The sequence below is a fragment of the Tupaia chinensis genome, unplaced genomic scaffold, assembly GCF_000334495.1.
Source record: "Tupaia chinensis unplaced genomic scaffold, TupChi_1.0 Scaffold000451_1, whole genome shotgun sequence".
Taxonomy (NCBI): Eukaryota; Metazoa; Chordata; class Mammalia; order Scandentia; family Tupaiidae; genus Tupaia; species Tupaia belangeri.
The window spans coordinates 339,666-346,285 of record NW_006159957.1 but is presented as its reverse complement, the minus strand read 5'-3'; positions in this window follow the sequence as shown (position 1 = coordinate 346,285).

Here is a 6,620-nt window from a genome sequence, read left to right as displayed (position 1 = left end):
CCAATGCACAAAAAAAAAAAAACCTCTCAAAAAAAAAAAAAAAAAGAAAAGAAAGAAAGAAAACAAACAAAAAAAGAAATGGTTAAATGTTGAGAACAAGTAGCGTACTTATACAGCCCCTGGATTGATATGTGACTTTACTATCCATATTTGCCAATCTTTGATTCATCCCTCACACAGGAGAAGGTCAAGGTGATAAGACAACATTTCCGGGGAGTGTAACTATTACCCCAATAATATGCAGATCAGTGTTTCCTGTTGCATAACGAGCTACCACAAAACTCAGTTGTTTGAAAGAACAATCACTGGGCCTGTAGCGCGGTGGTTACGCATTCGACATTGGAGCTGAATCCCACATAGCTGACTGAGTTCAAGTCCCTCTCCTGGGAGCTTGAGAATCACATTGGGCGCATGTGTGTCTATGCCCCAAATCCCTACAGGTTGGAGGGATGCAGAAGGGGATTTGGGACGACCATGCCCCATGGAGGTACTTCTCTCTGTCTCTCTCTCTCACTCACATGCCCTCTGGCAGTAAAACAAATGAAATCACAATAAAATTAGTTGAGTAATCTTTTTCAAACCTGAAAGGGGTAATCTTTTACTCTTGCTCCGATGCCCACAGTCTGACTAGGGTAGCTCTGCTGATTTGGGCTGGACTCAGCTGAGCATGGCTCTCCATTGCAGGTTGGATGTGGGTCTGTTCCTTGGACCAGGGAGCTGCCAGTGGCATGTCCCCACAGTGAATGGCAAAATGTAGGTGGACAAGTTCAACTCCGTAAACACATTGCAGGCCCTTTACTTAGTCCTTCTGCTAGCATCCATTAGTCAATGCAAGTCCCATGGCCAAGTCCAAAATCAAAGGCTGGAGACTATGCTCCACCTGTCAGGAGGCAAGTCACGCAGCCAAGCTCAACGTCAATGGGGTGGGGTGCTATGCTCCTTCTACCTTTAAGGCAGGAGTCCCCAACACTTGGGCCACAGACCAGTGCCAGCACATGGCCTGCTGGTGGGTGAACTGCAGACTAGGGCCAATCTGTGGTCTATAGGGACCCTCCACTCCCATCCTGCCTGTGCAGTACAGGGTGAGCAGTGGGCGCGGAATAGGGGGTGGGCAGCGGGTGAGCTGGGGAGGGTTCTTCTGTGTTTACAGCCCCCCTCCCCCATCACTTGCATTGCTGCTTGGGCTCTTCCTCCGGTTGGATCAGTGGTGGTATTGGATTCCCCTGGGAGTGCAAACCCTATTGTGTGATTGTTTCATTCTATATCGCAACGTGGTAGTGGTGGAAATGGGGTGCATGGTGGAGTGGTCTTCTAGGGGGGTCTCCTAGGATGAACCTCCTTGGGGGGGTCTCCTAGGATGAACCCATCTCTCCTCTCCTTCCGCCATCCCCCACAATCTGTGGAGAGATTGTCTTCCACGATGCTGGTCCCTGGTGCCAGGAAGGCTGGGGAATGCTGAGTTAGGGGATAAAGAGAATGAATATTTGCAGAAGAGTAATCTTTCTACCAGGAGGAGTAAAATCAAAGCGCTCTAATACTGGTGCTAATATTGGAGTGATTTCCTTATTTTAAGAGAAAAAGAAGGGAACAAGCGTTGAGTGGCTGTGGTTACCGAACATGCTCCTGAGGGCTTCCTCATGTGTTATCTCATTTAGCCTTTTACAGTACCACAAGGAAGGTATTCGTAATTCTCTATTCCAGATGGGATGAGAGGATGCAGACTTGGTATATGGCAAGCTTAAGAGGAGAGCTTAGTTTTTTTTTTTCCCACAGTCTTCGAATGCTGCGAATATTGGGTCACATTTCTTTTGTCAAGGCAAATCAAGAACTTAGGTCTTTCAAAAGAAATACTATCTTCACACTGTATCTATTTGCCCCAGAAAACAAGAAGAGCTGTGTAGTTTTTCTTTTCCTCTTTCTCTCTTTCTTCTTCTTCTTCTTTTCTCCCTCTTCCTTTCTTATTGCCGGAGGGCACATACGCTTTCTAGAGAGAAAGAGAAAGAAAGAGAAGGAGAGACCATGAGTACCTCCTCAACAGGGTATTGTCATGCTGCAATCCCTTCGCTTTCATTTCTTTTCTTTTTTTGAGAGGTTTTTGCTATAGGGCACGTGCGCTCACCAGAGAGACAGAGACAGAGAGACAGAAAGTGAGAAATCACCTCCCAGGGGGGATGGCTATGCTGCAATCCCTTCTCCTCCATTCTCCTCCCGGGATCTTGGGCACGCACGCACACGCACCTGGTGTGAGTTTAAGCCACCAGGCCTGGAACCCGAACCATGGTCGACTACATGGGAGTCCAGTGATATAGCCATTATGCTAACTGCTGGTCCCTCTCCTTCATTTCTTTAACCCATTTTTTTCTTTTGGGTGAACACCCATGCAAACACATCCAGTGTGTTTTTCTTTTTTCTTTTCTTAAGAATTTTTCATTTCATTTCATTTATCATTATCACTATTATGTATTAATTTTTTTATTCACCAGAGAGAAGCAGAGAGAGAGAGAGGGAAAGTGAGAAAGCATGTCAGCAGGTCCAGGACTTGAACCATGGTCAGCCATGTAGGAATCTAACATCTTAATCACCATACCACTCGTCGGCTCTCAGTGTTTTTTTTATTTTTTTTTATTTTGAGAGTTTTTTGCTATAGGGTGTGTGCGCTCGCCAGAAAGACAGAAAGCGAGAGACAGAAAATGAGAAATCACTCCCCTGGGGGGATGACCACACCTCCATCCCTTCTCCTCCATTCTCCTCTTGAGATCTTGGGCATGCACGCACACGCGCCCGGCGTGTGATTTGAAGCCACCAGGTCTGGGACTCAAATTGCAGTCGACTACATGGTAGTCCAGCGACATAGCCAATTTGTCAACTGCTGGTCCCTCCCAGTGTGTTTTTCAAGCCTCCAGGGCTGGGACTTCAACTATGGTCAGCTATGTGGGTTCCAGCTCCCTTAACCATAAAGCCATGGGAATAGCTCAAGAAGAGCTAAATATTTTCTATGGTATAATTGCCCATTACTCCTTTTACTACTGGATCTTCATGCACAGGCTTGGTTCAGCATGTGAGTTTTGGGTTTCTGGCATAGCAAGGCTAAATACTCTTATAAATTGGGGGTGGCTGGACCCTCTGTACTATCTTACATGTTTTGCTATCCCATTGGAATGGGAGAGTGGGGAGGGAGTACGAGAAAGTCAGGAATTCTGGTAGGAAATGCCTGCCCGAGGAGGACTTTGGACGGTACTGATGTTCTCGCCAACCCCCTCTGCCCCTCTGAAGTGCTATGGCTGTAGAAATACTACTGTGCTTGTTATTTTATTTTTTATTTGTTTTTTAGAGATTTTCACTGTAGGGCGCGGGTGCTTGCCAGACAGACAGAGAGAGACAGAGAGACAGAAAGTGAGAAATCACCCACCAGGGGGGATGGTCACGCCGCAATCCCTTCTCCTCCATTCTCCTCTCGGGATCTTGGGCACGCACGCACACGCGCCTGGCGTGAGTTTTAAGCCACCGGGTCCGGGATGCGAACCGTGGTCGACTACGTGGGAGTCCAGCGACATAGCCAGTACGCTAACTGCTGGTCCCTACTGTGCTTGTTATTAATGTTTAGCAAACATTATTATGCCAGGCACAGTACTGTGGGGTAGAAAAAGAGAAAAAAGACTGGAAATAACCATCGTTGCCCAGAGATCTTACTTTCCTATAAGGCAGGTAAAATCACTCGATGTTTCCCTGAAAGAGGGGAGTGTTGAGAACAGGAGAGCCATTCTGGCCTCTCGGGATCTTGGGCACGCACGCACACGCGCCTGGCGTGAGTTTTAAGCCACCGGGTCCGGGATGCGAACCGTGGTCGACTACGTGGGAGTCCAGCGACATAGCCAGTACGCTAATTGCTGGTCCCTACTGTGCTTGTTATTAATGTTTAGCAAACATTATTATGCCAGGCACAGTACTGTGGGGTAGAAAAAGAGAAAAAAGACTGGAAATAACCATCGTTGCCCAGAGATCTTACTTTCCTATAAGGCAGGTAAAATCACTCGATGTTTCCCTGAAAGAGGGGAGTGTTGAGAACAGGAGAGCCATTCTGGAACATTTTCCTGATCCGTCTAGGGTTTAGGTTAGCAGATAGTGTAAATAGAAGGTTGAGGGGGTTGGTATGGATACTCCATAATTTCCCTTTAGCAGCAGTGGGAGAAGGGAGGAGACTGAAGTTTGGGTTAGGATTCGAGTTTGGTTTAGGAACAGGAGGGTTGAGAAAAATCCCAGAGAAACTGATAATGATTAATTGATAAATGTGATATTTTGCAGGTTCTGGTGAGAATAGGGAGACTCTATGGGACTGCCATGATATTTGGGGGATAGTTCAGAGATTTGGTTCAATGAAGATTTAATGAAGGATGCTGTTGTCGGGACCCAGATAAGTCCATCGTGGTCTCTGTTTTGGGTATAGGTGGGAGTGGGGGTGCTGCTGACAGGAAGCCTGTGTTATAATGCGGCTCCCTGAAAGGCCAGCAGCCTGGCGAGGGGAAAATACGAAGGTGGTATTCTGTGGAGGAGGGAGAGGAGGAGCCATCACCGTCTAATTTAGGAAAACCATGCCCACTTTGTGGCTTTCCTTCACAAAGTTTTGACTGAAATATCATTGATTTTTTTTTTTAGAGGATTTTGCTATAGGGCATGTGCGCTTGCCAGAGAGAGACAGAGAGACAGAGACACAGAAAGTGAGAAATCACCTCCTGGGGGGATGTCCACACTGCAATCCTTTTTCCTCCTTTCTCCTCTCGGGATCTTAGGCACGAACACACACGTGCCTGGGTGAGTTTAAGCCATTGGGTCCGGGACTAGAACCGCAGTTGACTACATGGGAGGCCAGCGAAGGAGCCATTAGCTGGTCACTGTGACTTCTAATTCAGTGTTCGTTTTCTGTACTACATTGCCTGAGTATTCGGTATATGCAAAGTAATTCACACTATTCTATCCTCAAAATATGAAATCACTCTATTCCCGAGTGATCATCTTAGGGGAGTCCCTGGGGATGACAACCTACAGGAGGCGCTAAACCATCCCAGGAACAACTATTGAGGAAAACTCGTCTGTCCCAGGTGGTCTCCCAAAGAAGGTCTTGCTCGTAGTGGGGAGGCATACAACAAGCCGCTCAAAGGAAGGATGGGAAGCCATTGAGCTCCAACTCTCACTAGCAGTCATGCAAGAACATCAACTGTGTCCCACCGCATTCATGAATGAGGTGGGCCTCTCCACCCTTCCCTCCTGCAGAGAAGGCCGTGCAACTTTAAGGGTAAATCTGAATTGTGCAGAAGAGAGGAGAAACGAATGTTGCCACCAGGTCCCACTTTTCCTCTGCCTTTGCCTTTTATGGCATTCAGCCTCTCTAAATAAATGTAGAACAAATATTTAAAGAATATCCGTTCGGAGATGCGTGCAATTATTAGCTTGCCTGGACAGTTTGGGATGTTTGATCTGAAGGAGTAATATCTAGGAGTTCCACCTACAATACTACCATACTCTTTTTGTTTTTTTAGAGGTTTTTGCTATAGGATGCGTGTGCTCGCCAGAAAGACAGAGAGAGACAGAGAGACAGAAAGCGAGAAATCACCCCCCAGGGGGGATGGCCACGTCACCATCCCTTCTTCTCCATTCTCCTCTTGAGATCTTGGACACGCATGCACACGTGCCTGGCGTGAGTTTAAGCCACCGGGTCCGGGACTCGAACAGCGGTGGACTACATGGGAGTCCAGAGACATAGCCATTATGCTAACTGCTGGTCCCCCACCTACCATACTCTTAGGGCACTTAGCTACCTTATCTCCCTTAGTCTGATGCCCATAGAAGAAGCTCTGTACCCACCTCTATGCTGTGAGGGGCAGGCTGTGAGTGTATGCGTACATGGAACGCTTGGTCTACACCCCTACACTAATTTCATTCAGATTAGTTGTGCTAGTCAACTAGAGGTAAGTTCATTATAGATTAATGTTGTTTGCTTTGGTATTATCCTGAAATAAAAAAAATTGTAACTTGGAAAACCACATTGTCTTGCTGAGATCCTCATGAGACTCGTTTTTATACATAGGAATAGCGTATGCTTAGTGTACCAATTATTTTACACGCATGGCGGCTTCTTCTGTAATGCGTGCCTGATTCCTTAATGGGCGAAGCTGACATATGTTGGGTTGTCAGATAAGTCATGAAGCATCGTTGGGTAGATAAACACAGAAAAACGTACTCAGTCCTTCACAGATTGGTTTTTGAGCATCAAGAAAATTTCTTTTTTTGTTTCTTTAAAGAATCCACTTAGGGGACCAGCAGTCAGCGTAATGACTATGTAGCTGAACTCCCACATGGCCAACCACGGTTTGAGTCCTGGACCTGGTGGCTTAAACTCACTCTGGACCTGTGTGCGTGTGAGCCCAAGATCTCTAGAGGAGGGAACCAGCAGTTCGTGTAATGGCTATGTCGCTGGACTCTCACGTAGTAGACCGCAGTTCACGTCCCGGACCCGGTGGCTTAAAACTCACGCCTGGCGCGTGTGCTTGTGTGCCCAAGATCCCGAGAGGAGAATGGAGGAGAAGGGATTGCGGCGTGACCATCCCCCCTGGGGGGTGATTTCT